This window comes from Macaca nemestrina, chromosome 15, assembly GCF_043159975.1.
Source record: "Macaca nemestrina isolate mMacNem1 chromosome 15, mMacNem.hap1, whole genome shotgun sequence".
In the NCBI taxonomy this organism is placed as follows: Eukaryota; Metazoa; Chordata; class Mammalia; order Primates; family Cercopithecidae; genus Macaca; species Macaca nemestrina.
In genome coordinates, this window is record NC_092139.1 from 108,229,800 (window position 1) to 108,244,453 (window position 14,654).

At 42.1% G+C, this 14,654-nt stretch overlaps 1 protein-coding gene across 1 annotated transcript in view; it reads right to left on the reverse strand.

Annotated features, from left to right (window-relative positions):
• MRTFA (myocardin related transcription factor A) overlaps window positions 1-14,654 on the reverse strand; it is a 178,640-nt gene that overhangs the window by 144,646 nt on the left and 19,340 nt on the right. The gene's annotated exons all lie outside the window — the stretch shown is intronic.

The following is a 14,654-nucleotide window of genomic DNA, read 5'->3' on the forward strand; positions in this document are numbered from 1 at the left end:
GATCTCAGCTCACTGCAACCTCCGCCTCCCGGGTTCAAGCAATTCTCCTGCCTCAGCCTTCCAAGTAGGTGAGACTATAAGCGCATGCTGCCACATCCAGCTAATTTTTTTTATTTTAGTAGACACGGGATTTCACCACGTTGCCCAGGCTGGTCTCAAACTCCTGAGTTCAGGCAATCCACCCACCTCGGCCTCCCAAAGTGCTAGGATTACAGGTGTGAGCCACCCCACCCGGCAAAAGCTCTAACTTTATAATGCTGAGGGGCAATCAGTTGTCCTCAAATTTAAAGACACAAGTAAGCTCATGGGCTTATGTATAGGGACATGAACTAACCAGCTAGAAAAAAACAGAAATTTTAAAAAAGAAAACAGAAAAAAAGTAAAATACGTATTTTATACCATGGCTCAACCCCTTTTTATTGACTACTTCTCTACACCATTCCCCACAAGCCCCTACCATGTGTGTTAGGTACACATGTGAACATCTTCCCTTAACTGAACAACATAAATTGCCTTTCAGTCTTATGGAACTCAAGAAGACCTCCTGGAGTAGGCTGGATGCAGGGGCGCACGCCTGTAATCCCAGCACTTTGGGAGGCCAAGGCGGGTGGACCACTTAAGTCAGGAGTTCAAGACCAGCCTGGCCAATATAGTGAAACCCTGTCTCTACTAAAAATACAAACATTAGCTGGGCGTGGTGGCGCACACCTGTACTCTCAGTTACTCGGGGGGCTGAGGTAAGAAGTTCACTTGGGCCCAGGAGGCAGAGACTGCAGTGAGCCAAGATCGCACCACTGCATTCCAGCCTGGGCAACAGAGCAAGACTCGATCCCCCCTCAAAAAATAAAATAAATAAATAAATAAGACCTTCTGGGGCAGACCTGATTTTCATTAATTCACTTAACAAATGCATAGTGATCAGGCACTGTTGTAGGTACTGGGAGTACAACAGACAGAAAATATTCCCACTTTCGTGAGCCTACATTAAGTGGGAGAGACATAAAAATGAAAATAAATATACAATAAAAAGTTTTCAGATAACTATAAGCATTATGTGCCTGGGGGCTAATTCAGATTAAATGACCAAAAAAGGTCTCATTGAGGAAGGGATATCTGAATGAGACTTGTATAGCCAACCCTTATTATAAATGAGGCACTGTATGTGTATGCATTCAATTTTCACAACACTAAGATGTATATTTACCTATATCATCCATAATTTTTTACAGTTGAGGAAACTGAGACACTGAGAGGTTAAATACTTGATCCTGGGCAGTCAAGCTTCAGAATTCATGCCTCTATGACTCTGCCTGAACTTGACAAGAAACAGCCAGCCACGTAGAGGGAACAGCATATGGAAGTTAAAAGTCCATGAGGCAGGAATGAGCTTGGCATCTTGAAGGAACTAAATGACTGGCATGGCCCAAGAGGAATGGACATAAGTATATTCTATAAACAACTAGATGCCGCTGGGAGGTTTTACACAATGGAGAGATATGATCTATCTTTTTAAATAATCATTTTGAGGACTGGGCATGGTGGCTCATGCCTGTAATCCAAGCACTTTGGGAGGCCAAGGCTGGTGGATCACTTGAGGCTAGGAGTTTGAGACCAGCCTGGCCAACATGGTAAAACCCCATCTCTAGTAAAAATACAAACAATTAGCCAAGCGTGGGGGTAAGTGCCTGCAATCCCAGCTACTAAGGACACTGAGGCAGGAGAACCACTTGAACCCGGGAGGCGGAGGATGCAGTGAGCCGAGATCACGCTACTGCACTCCAGCTGGGGCAACAGAGCAAGACTCCGTCTCAAAAAATAAATAAATAAAAATAAATAAATAATCATTTTGGCAGGTGTGTAGAGAAAGAATGACAAGGGAGCTGTTCACCTTAGCCTGCCACCTGACTCTGAGTCTGGTATAATTTACCATTCTGCCTGGCCCCCTAATAAAAATGTAATAATGTTGTACTGACCTGTGTCTTAATGTATCACTGAGTTCAGTGATGCGACCTTGAGTAAGTTACTCTGAATAAACATTTGTTATTATTATCTGTCCTATTACCATGAAGGGTCTTATAAGAAGGTACTCTGAAAAGTAGAGAGATTAACTACAAGGTAATATTTTCTTGCAAACATTTAACAGAAATTTGACAATTTGCCTTAAACTCCTCCCCCACCTCCAAAAAGGCTGCTTGAAAATTAAAGCACTATTTTGACAAGATGACTTCATTACATTCCTTGAACTTTACTCATGCCCACAAACACTACAGGTATGCTTTCCTTATGATTCTCAATCCTTTTTCTATGGTGTTCAAATGTGTTACAATTTTTAAGGTGGAATTCTATTTGTCTTCTAGAGAGTTCTTCTCTAAGAGGCTGAGTGACGGATATTTAAAAGTCCACATGCTATGTATAAGAGACCTGGATAAATTTAAATATGATCAACTGCACATATTTTGTGTATTCACCTACAAAATTATGTAATCTGTTATGAGACAATTTTCAAGTTAGGAATTCTTCAGTCAATTCTACTCTTACACCAAAACTCCATGCAAAAATCAGCCTAGGCAACCTGAAATGTTGCCAGGCCACAGAAAACCTGCCACAGTAAGAAAATCTGCCACACAGAAAATCTACAATAATAATTCTGTTCAGGTATGAATAATATAAAAAAGTCTATTTTTGAAAATATTAACTTTGGAATGAAAAACTTGTTGAGACAAACCTCACCTAGCATAAAGACAGGCAGTAGTTTGGGGGAAAGGAAGACATTTATAGTATTGTGCTTTGTTTTCACATGACAATGGGGCATTTGAAGAAAAGCCCTATTTTCCAGTGCCAGAAGCCTCATATCCTTAGGTTTCTCAATGACATCCTCTCTGGATAGATCAAGAATATGCTCCTACTTTATAAAAGGAACCATGAATATTTTCCTAAATTCTTGAGCAAATATTTTTAAAATACTGCAAAATATCTTGCCATAAAAAAAGAACCTGTCACAGTAACAGTATCCAAATACAACAACACACACTCAGAGGAAAGTGTATATTCAAGGTTGAAGTGTGTCTGTGGGTCAAGAAGAGGTCAAGTCTAAAGCTTCTAAGCAGCTACCGGAGCCACAATGAGGAACTCTCAAGACAATGCACACACTGATGACAGCACTGCAGCACCAGTGAAAACAGGCCATCGACAGCATGTTCATGAATTATTCTTCCAATTACACTTTAATTATAAAAACTAGCTTATTAATTAGTCTGGTAAGATCAGTTACCATACAAAAGCAATGGCTCTTCAAGTTACCTTCATGGAATATGGTATAGAGTTTGTGTCAAAAATGCATTTTCACTTACTGTGGTTACTGAAGACTTTGATCAGGGCAGAACCTCTGGAAATACAACGAACCTTGACAATTTAAATAAAAACAGCTCTTCAGTCATGGCTCATTATTCTTCCTTTCACAGCCTCTTGCTTCAAACAGTATTACTCTTAACCAATTAATATTCTGTAAAAGGTGCTGAGAATTTTTGATGGAATAAAATACAACAGATATTTTAACACCATTTTAAGCTCAGCACAATTATATTTAAAGCTTTAAAACAAAGAAGGAAGACAGAGTATAGGCAAACACATCCATTTTCCAAACAAAGTAAATAATACAACTAAAGTGTTCTCTACATCACTACAGGAGTTTACACATTACAACTACATCTAAGGGCAATTATTGTAAATTTATAAAGCACTAAGGAACACAGCAGCACTAGTCAGCAGTGCTGTACATTTTGAAAGCATCTAATGTAGGCAGCAAGCGAGATGTGGATAGCAAAAAAGAAACAGTAAATGCACACCAGCATGAAAATCTTCAAATACCTTATGGGTAGCCTATTTAAAATAGAAAGGTTCTAAATTAATCAAGGAGAAAGGAAGAATACCAGTGATCCATATTAAAAGGTAATAATGGACTACATTATCACCTGAATGTAACTCAGATGTCACATATAACATGAAAAAAAGAATATAATAGGTAGAGAATTACGAGCCTTTAAAAATATCAGACTACCAATAAGAAGCAGAAAATAAGGTGGGTACAATGGTACACCAGTAGTCCCACCAGGGACACTGAGGCAGGAGGATCATGTGAGATCAGGAGTTTGAGGCTGCAATGAGCTATGATCACGCCACTAACTCTCCAGCCTGAGACCCTGTCTCTGAAAAAAGAAGACAGCAGAGAGTAGCCACTGAGCTGAGAACTGCACCATGGTAGAAGACATCAAGACCAAAATAAAGAACTACAGGACTGCCCCTTTTGACAGCCACTTCCCCAACCAGAACCAGACCAGGAATGGCTGGCAGAAACACCTGGACTTCCACCCCTTCAAGAAGGCAACGACTGCTACAGGGGGTAATGGATGGCCGGGTGCAGTGGCTCATGCCTGTAATCCCAGTACTTTGGGAGGCCGAAGCAGGCAGATTACTTAAGGTCAGGAGTTTGAGACCACCCTGGCCAACATGTTGAAACCCTGTCTCTACTAAAAATACAAAAATTAGTCGGGCACGATGGCAGCTGCCTGTAATCTCAGCTACTCGGGAGACTGAAGCACTTGAAACTGGGAGACAGAGGTTGCCGTGAGCTGAGATTGCACCACTGCAGTCCAGCCTGGGTGACAGGGCAAGACTCCATCATTCATACATACATACATATATACATACGTACAAACAAGGGGGTGATGTCTCTGTTTGTGAATGGTACCAGCATGGGTACAAGTCTCTCTGCCCTATATCCTGGGTCTCAGCCTGGGATGACCATGGACAGAAGGTACATTTCTTGGGAAGATCTGAACTGGCTCCATCCCACCTCTGTCCTTCTCCCAGGATGATAAAGAAGAACCTGGGTATATGGTAATCCCTACCCTGGGACGCTGAATCAAGTCTTTTTTTTTTTTTTTTTTTTTTTTTTTTGAGATGGAGTGTTGCTCTGTCGCCCAGGCTGGAGTGCAGTGGCGCAATCTCAGCTCACTGCAAGCTCCGCCTCCTGGGTTTACGCCATTCTCCTGCCTCAGCCTCCCGAGTAGCTGGGACTACAGGCGCCCGCCACCTCGCCTGGTTAGTTTTTTGTATTTTTTAGTAGAGACGGGGTTTCACCGTGTTAGCCAGGATGGTCTCAATCTTCTGACCTCGTGATCCGCCTGTCTCGACCTCCCAAAGTGCTGGGATTACAGGCTTGAGCCACCGCACCCGGCCTGAATCAAGTCTTAATAATAAAAATTCACTGGAAAAGTGAGAGGGGTGGGGAAGAAAACAGCAGCAGCAGGGAGTAAAAGAACCTCACTTAGATCATTGTGACAGGCCTGGGAGGTTGTTGCCCAATATCCTCTCTCATTCCTTCTTCCCAATAAAAGAATATGTAAGTTTTAGCTAAATGCATATCAGAGGGAAGACTATGTTTTCCAGCTTCCCTTGCAGCTAGGTGGGGGTCTTGTGACTAGTTCAAGACAAAGGACACGAATAAAAGTATTAGGCGTGATTTCTAGGAAATGTCCTTATAAGAATTGGGTACATTATTCTTTAGGCACTTCTCCCTCCTCCTGGCTGGAAATGTATATGAGATGGTTGGAGTACAAGCTGCAAACTTAAGACTATGAGGAAGAGGCCACATGTTGAGAATAGCAAGGCAACAAATACAGAAAAAAACTAGTTCTCTGATATTGCAGAGCACCACACTACTCCTAGGCTATTTGTGGACTTCTTTATACAAGACAAAAAAATAGGCTTATATCATTTTTAAAGCCAGCGTTATTTTACTTTTTTTGGTCATAAATCATGGAACATAACCTAATAAAGAATGCAGAGCTGGGAGTAGTGGCTGAAATCTGTAATCCTAGCATTCTGGGAGGCCGACATGGGTGAATTGCTTGAGCCCAGGAGTTTGAAACCAGCCTGGGAAACACAGTGAATTCCCGTCTCTACAAAAAAAAAAAAAAAGAAAGAAAGAAATTAGCTGACCATGGTGGTGTGTGCCTGTTAGTCCCAGCTACTCAGGAGGCTGAGGCAGGAGGATCACCTGAGCCCAGGAAGGTTGAGGTTGCAGTAAGTCTTGACTATGCCACTGCACAGCCTGGGCGACAGGAGACCCTCTCTCAAAGAAAAGAAAAGAATGAAGTTAGACTCCCTACCTCACACCCATATACAAACATTATCTCAGAATGGATCAACAATCTAAACGTAAAAGATGAAAATGTAAAACTCTTACAAGAAAATACAGGTATAATCTTCACGACCTTCAATTAGGCAATGGTTTCCTAAATAAAACGAAGCACATGCAACCAAAGGAAAAAGCCAGATAAACAAGAGGCCAGGTATTTCTGTCAAAATTTTAAAGTTTTGTGCATCAAAGGATAATATCAAGAGGTGAAAAAGAAAACCCATAGATGGAAAAAAGTATTTACAAATCATATTAACTGATAAGTTATTAATATCCAGAATATATAAAGAAAGAACTCTTGCAATTCAACCACAAAAAGGCAACCCAATTTTAAAAGGGGCAATGGATTTGAATATACATTTCTCCAAAGACAGTATAAAAATGGACAATATAATCCCAGCAGTATGGGAGGCCGAGGCAGGGGATCACGAGGTCAGGAGATCGAGACCATCCTGGCTAACATGGTGAAACCCCATCTCTACCAATAGTACAAAAAAAAAAAAAAAATTAGCCAGGCGTGGTGGCGGGCCTCTGTAGTCCCAGCTACTCAAGAGGCTGAAGCAGAAAAACAGCATGAACCCTGGAGGTGGAGGAGGTGGAGCTTGCAGTGAGCCGAGATCACACCACTGCACTCCAGCCTGGGCGACAGAACAAGACTCTGTCCAAAAAAAACAAAAAACAAAAAACAAAAAAAGAAGGACAATAAGCACATCAAAAGACGCTCAACATCACTAGTCATTAGAACATAACAACAACAAAAAAAAGAACACAGTGACATAGCACTTCATACCCAGTAGGACTGGTAAAAACAAAAAGTCAGATTATAACAAGTGTTGACAAAGATATGGAGAAACTGGAGCTCACATATTATATGATTCCATTCATATAAAGTCTAGAATTAGGACACATACAGAAAAATAAAGTAGATTAGTAATTCTTTGGTTCAGGAGGAACAGGGAGATAGCAGGGTAAAAGTTAAATGGCACAGATTCTCTCTCAGGTGATAAAAATGTTTTAAAATAAACTGTGGCAATGATTGTATGTATCTGTGAATATACTAAAAACCATCAAATTGTACACTTTGCCAGGTGCAGAGGTGCACATCTGTAGTCCCAGGTACTTGAAAGGTTGAGGTCTGAGAATCAAGAGAGCTCGGGAGTTCAAGGCTACAGTGTGCTATAATCATGCCTATGAAGAGCACTGTAATCCAGCCTGGGCAACACAGTGAGATACTATCTCTTTAAAAAAAAAAACATCCATATGGAATAACTGGGTAGTCTGTGAATTTTAACTCAATAAAGATGTTTGTTTTAAAAAAGGAAATGAGTAGTTACATTTGTGTATTACTCCGTTTTCACGCTGCTGATAAAAAGACATACCTGAGACTGGGAAGAAAAGAGGTTTAATGGACTCACAGTTCCACATGGCTGGGGAGACCTCACAATCACAGCAGAAGGCAAGGAGAAGCAAGTCGCATCTTACATGGATGGCAGCAGGCAAAGAGAGAGCTTGTGCAGGGAAACTCCCGTTTCTAAAACCATCAGATCTCGTGAGACTGATTCATTACCACGAGAATAGCGCAGGAAAGACCCACTGCCCCTGTAATTCTCCCACCGGGTTTCTCCCACAACACGTGGAATTGTAGGAGTTACGATTCAAGATGAGACTTGGGTGGGGACACAGCCAAACCATATCAACTTACTATAACATGGATATGCCCTGAAGGCACTATGCTAACTGAAAGAAGCTAGACACAAAAGACGACATACTGTATTATCCAATTTATATGAAATGTCCAGAATAGGTAAATTCACAGAGACAGAAAGTAGATTAGTGGTTACCTGGTGTTAGGGAGAGAAAGAAAAGGGAGAGGGAAGGAGTACGAAGTTTCTTTTTGGGATGATGAAAATGTTCTGGAATTGGACAGTGGTGGCAGTTGCACAATCTTGTGAAAATATTGGAAACCACTGAATTGTATTTTTGGTTTTTGTTTTGTTTTGTTTTGCTTTGTTTTTGGAGACTGAGTCTTGCTCTGTCACCCAGGCTGGAGTGCAGTGGCGCGATCTCAGTTCACTGCAACCTCTGCCTCCTGGGTTCAAGCGATTCTCCTGCCGCAGCCTCCCAAGTAGCTGGTACTACAGGTGCGTGCCACCACACCTGGCTAATTTTTGTATTTTTAGTAGAGACAGGGTTTTACCATGTTGGCCAGGCTGGTCTCAAACTCTTGACCTTGAACGATCTGCCTGCCTTAGCCTCCCAAAGTGCTGGGATTACAGGCATGAACGACCGCACCTGGCTGAAATTATGTACTTCTGAAAGGTGAATTTTATAATATGTGATTTATATCTCAATTTTTAAAAACGAGAGCCAGGTATAGAATCCCATGCCTGTAATCCCAGCACTTTCGGAGGCCAAGGCAGGAGAATCACTTGAGCCCAGGAACTCAAGACCAGACTGGGTAACAGAAGCCCTGTGTCTTTTAAAAAAAAAAAAAAAAAAAAAAAGATAATCAGTAGAAGATCCAGATGTAATAAATATTTTGGTTGGGTGTGATGGCTCATGCCTGTAATCCCAAACTTTGGGAGGCTGAGGCAGGAGGATCACTTGAAGTCAGGAGTTTGAGACCATCTTGGGCAACATAGGAAGACTCTATCTCTATTATTTAAAAATAGTAATATTTTTACTACTGCATCAAGGTTTTGTTTTTTTTTTAATAGAAATGGGAGTCTCACTATGTTGCCCAGGCTGGTCTTGAATTCATGGGCTCAAACCATCCTCCTGCCTTGGCCTCCCAAAATCCTGGGATTACACGGATAAGCCACTATGCCAGGTCTCCGCATCAAGGACATCCGTAAGTGAAACTATTCTTTTTCTTTTCCTGTGAGTGCATGGTGGTAAAAACAAACAAACAAACAATGACCATGATATAGTCTGGTGCTAAGGTGCCAGCAGTCTTACCCATCATTGCTTTTGCATCATCAGTGAAAAAAGTAATAACATTTTAGCATTATCATAAAAACAGTTAGCCCTCTGTATCCACTGGTTCTGCTTCTGTGTATTCAACCAACCATGGATTGAAAACATTCATGAAAAAAGTGAATGGCTGCATCTATACTGAACATTTACAGACTTTTTTTCTTACCATTATTCCCCAAACAATACAGTGTAACAACTACAGCATTACACTGTATTAGTTACCGTTATTATTTCCTTTTTTTTTTTTTTTTTTTTTGAGACGGAGTCTTTGCTCTGTCACCCAGGCTGGGGTGCAGTGGCGCGAACTCGGCTCACTACAAGCTCCGCCTCCTGGGTTTACGCCATTCTCCAACCTCAGCCTCCCGAGTAGCTGGGACTACAGGCGCCCGCCACCTCGCCCGGCTAGTTTTTTTTGTACTTTTAGTAGAGACGGGGTTTCACCGTGTTAGCCAGGATGGTCTCGATCTCCTGACCTTGTGATCCGCCCGTCTCGGCCTCCCAAAGTGCTGGGATTACAGGCGTGAGCCACCGCGCCCGGCCCTTTTTTTTTTTTTTGAGATGGAGTCTTGCTCTGTCACAGAGGCTGGAGTGCAGTGGTGTGATCTCGGTTCACTGCAACCTCCACCTCCCAGTTTCAAGCGATTCTCGTGTCTCAGTCTCCTAAGTAGCTGGGAGTACAGGCATGCCCCACCACGCCGGCTAATTTTTGTACTTTTTGGTAGAGATGGGGTTTCACCATGTTGTCCAGGCTGGTCTCCAACACCTGGCCTCAAGAGATCCACCCACCTCAGCCTCCCAAAGTGCTGGGATTACAGACGTGAGCCAACACACCTGGCTTGTATTAGTTATTATAAGTAATCTAGAGATGATTTGAAGTATATGGGAGGATGTGTGTAAGTTATATGCAAATACTACACCTTTTTATATAAGGGACTTCAGCATCCATGGATTTTGGTATCCAGAGCGGGGGCCCTGGAACCAATCCTCCATGAAAACTGATGCACAACTATAGTTGTGAACTTATGACAACCAAAAGTGAATCAGGGACCACCAGCAGTCCATCTGCAGACTCCACTTTGTGAACTCCTGGACCAGACTATAAACTAGAAACAGAAACCCAATTTGTATTTACCCATGAGGCAGTATTGTGTGTTAGAAAAGTAGCATGGGCTTAGGTTCAAATTCCAGAACTGCCATTTAGGTGATGAGAGCTTAACTCCTCCATGCCTAAGCTTCCTGTAGTATAAAATGAGGATCGTACCTACTAACAAAGTTACTATATGGACTAAATGAGATGAAGATCTAAAGTAACCTAAGACTATCTGAAATTTAACAGCTGTTCAATAAATGTTAACTCCCTTCCCTGTTTTGTTCTCAACCAGCTTGTTCAGCCCCTTGCACATAGAAGATGCTCAACTACTCAGTAAATATTCGTAGAATTTAATTAGTACCCCACGGAGATCTATATAAGTCAAAGTTCTAAGATAAAATATAAACGCTAGATTTAGATATAAAATATTGAGATATGCTCAGGTGTTTCTCAGAAAAATATTATAGTCGATTAAATTTAAAATTAAAAAAGGATCTTTTATAAAATGAGTCAAATATTTAAAAACTTATTTGCTTTCCAGGTGAGTAGTAGTACATAGTGAAATGGTATGTTAAATGACACAATGTTCCTCATCTTTGAATCAAAAAGCTTTCACAACCTGCATATCTCTATAGCTCAACTATTTGAAATTCAGGTGATATAAACAATCCATGGTGACTTTTCTTCAGCCAATATGGTGATGAACAGCACCATTATTTTAGTCAAAGCATCTGATTTTACAAGCCAACATCATCACTTACTACCAGGGTGTAAGACCATAGGTTGTTAGGTTGATGCAAAAGTAACTGTGGTTTTTTACTTTCAATAGCAAAACTGCAATTACTTTTGCACCAACCTAATATTTATCCCGATGAGTATAACAACTCTCATGAGTTAACTGTGAGGAATGAGTGACATACTACCTAAGAAGCACTAACAATGCTAAGACAGTACGAGCTCAACAAACACTAAGCATTTTTTTCTAATTTAAATATACTCAGCTGATATTTTTGTAGCATTCTTACATAGCATCTTGGCAACATGTACAGATATAATTTTTTTTTTTGAGATGGAGTCTTGTTCTGTCTCCCAGGCTGGAGTAAGTGGAACAATCTCGGCTCACTACAACCCCTACCCGCTGGGTTCAAGCGATTCTCCTGCCTCAGCCTCCCAAGTAGCTGGGATTACAGGTGCGTGCCACCACACTCAGCTAATTTTTCAAATTTTAGTAGAGATGGGGTTTTGCCATGTTGGCCAGGCTGGTCTCAAACTCCTGACCTCAGGTGATCCACCTGCCTTGGCCTCCCAAAGTGCTGGGATTACAGGCACGAGCCACCATGCCCAGGCTATAGATGCAATTATTTTTAAGTTATTCATCTTGGCCGGGCGCAGTGGCTCAAGCCTGTAATCCCAGCACTTTGGGAGGCCAAGATGGGCAGATCACGAGGTCAGGAGATCGAGACCATCCTGGCTAACACGGTGAAACCCCGTCTCTACTAAGAAATACAAAAAATAGCCGGGCGAGGTGGCAGCGCCTGTAGTCCCAGCTACTCGGGAGGCTGAGGCCGGAGAATGGCGTGAACCCGGGAGGCGGAGCTTGCAGTGAGCTGAGATCCGGCCACTGCACTCCAGCCTGGGCTACAGAGCGAGACTCCGTCTCAAAAAAAAAAAAAAAAAAAAAAAGTTATTCATCTCAGTATATAGATGCAATTATTTTAAGTTATTCATCTCAGTAACGTTTAGGTGAATGCTGATAATAACTCAGTAACTTTTAGGTGAATGCTGATAATCCTAGCATCTCCCTAAATTGTTCAATTTATACCATAAATTTACTTTTCCTACCTTTTAAAGGGATAATGCAAGGGATTCTAACTCATGGCATAAGTCTGGAATTTCTTAGATTACCCCTTTAGGAAGCAAAATTATGTTTCCAAGTTCAGACTTCGGCTTAAACTTCAAATTGTCCCAAAAATGGACTAAGGAAAATACACAAACTTTCTACACCAACAGATCTCTACCTTCAATATGTTAAGTGTATCTTTAAAAATACAAAATAGCTACTAGGAAAAACCTACAATATAATGTATAACTAAAGTAGTTTGTTTTCTATCACCACTAAGATCATAATGAGGCCAGGCGTGGTGGCTCACGCCTGTAATCCCAACACTTTGAAAGGCCAAGGAAGAATGATGACCTGAGTCCAGGACTTCATAACCAGCCTGAACAACACAGTGAGACACCCAGCTCTACAAAATTTTAAAAATTAACTGGAGGCAAGGTGCAGTGGCTCATGCCTGTAATCCCAGCACTCTGCACTTTGGGAGGCTGAGATGGGAGGATAGCTTGAGCACAGGAGTTTGAAACCAGCCTGGGCAATATGGGGAGATCTCACCTGCACAAAAAATTTAAAAATTAGTCAGGCATTGTGGTGAGCACCTGTGGTCCCAGTTACTTGGGTTGCTGAGGTGGAAAGATCACTTGAGCCTGGGAGGTCAAGGCTGCAGTGAGCCATGATAGTGACACTGCACTCCTGCATTCCTGCCTGGGTAACAGAGTGAGACCATTGTCTTAAAAAAAAAAAAAAAAAAAAAAAAAAAAAAGACTATAATGAGATTGAACAGAAAACTACAGCTCAGAAGCCCAAATATTCCTGATATGAGTGTATTTCCAACTTGAAGGGCTCCATTTTGGAATGAGAGAAAGCACACCTTTAAAGGATGTTATGTACATAAGGGACAGTAACCATTCCACTTGATAATGATCAAATGTAACAAGATAAATACAAAATAAACCACCATTTTGGCTACAAACATGGTATGTTTATGTGACCACTTCTAAACGTCTCTGGGGCACTACCCATCTCTGACATGCCTTCAAAAGGTAGGTACAAAAGGAAAGGGCAGACACAGAGAAAAACATCCCTACGTCTGATCTTTTTTTTTTTTTAAGATGGAGTTTCGCTCTTATTGCCCAGGCTGGAGTGCAATGGCGCGATCTCGGCTCACTGCAATCTCTGCCTCCCAGGTTCAATCGATTCTCCTGCCTCAGCCTCCCGAGTAGCTGGGATTATAGGCATGCACCACCATGTACGGCTAATTTTGTATTTTTAGTAGAGATGGGGTTTCTCCACATTGGTCAGGCTGGTCTCAAACTCCTGACCTCACGTGATTCGCCCGCCTCAGCCTCCCAAAGTGCTGGAATTACAGGCGTAAGCCACCACGCCTGGCCTACATCTTATCATTTTAAACCACTGCCTGGTAAAATTCCTTAGAGTTCATGATCTTTTTTTTCCCCCGAGATAGTCTTGTTCCATCACCCAGATTGGAGGGCAGTGGTGTGATGTTGGCTCACTGCAACCTCCACCTCCCGGGTTCAAGCAATTCTCCTGCCTCAGCCTCCCAAATAGCTGGGATTACAGGCGCGCACCACCATGCCTGGCTAATTTTTGTATTTTTAGTGGAGATGGAGTTTCGCCACATTGGCCAGGCTGGTCTCAAACTCCTGACCTCGAGTGATCTACCCACCTCGGCCTCCCAGAGTGCTGGCATTACAGGTGTGAGCCTCCAGGCCCAGCCAGAATTCATGATCTTTTCAGTAACACTACTTACTCCCAGCCACATACTGCAGTTCAAAAAAACACTGCTCTGGAAGAAAGTCTAACTTGAAAACTCAATCTAAAATGTAAAAAAACTCAGTAACTTCTTGGAGGAAAAAAGAAAATGAAATCAGGAAGGGAACATTATACTAAACAGACGAGATGGTATGTAACATCCTTTCCTCTAAGAATGACAGAAGGGCCAGGCACGGTGGCTCATACCTATAATCCCATTGACTCAGGAGGCCAAGGCAGGAGAATCACTTGAGGCCAGGAGTTCGAGACCAGTGTGGGCAATGTAGTGAGACCCCACTCCATTCTCTCAAATTTTTTTTTAGAAAACTAGCCAGTTTGGGCCGGGCACTGTGAGTCACACCTGTAATCCTAACACTTTGGGAGGCTGAGGCAAACGGATTGCTTGCACTCAGGAGTTCGAGACAACATTAGCAACATGGTGAAACACCAGCTCTACAAAAAAAAAAAATGCAAAAATTAGTTGGGTGTGGTGGCACACAGCTGTGGTCCCAGCCATTAGAGGCTGAGATGGGAAGATCACTTGAGCCCAGGAGGTCAAGGCTGCAGTGAGCCAAGACTGTGCCACAGAACTTCAGTCTGGATGACAGAGAGAGACCCTGTCTCAAAAAACTAAAATAATAAAAAATAAAATAAATAAAAAGTAGCCAAGCATGGTGGTGCATGCCCATAATCCCAGCTACTTGGGAGGCTGGAGTGGAACGATAGGTTGAGCCCAGGAGGTCAAGACTGCAGTGAGCTGTGATCATGCCACTGCATTC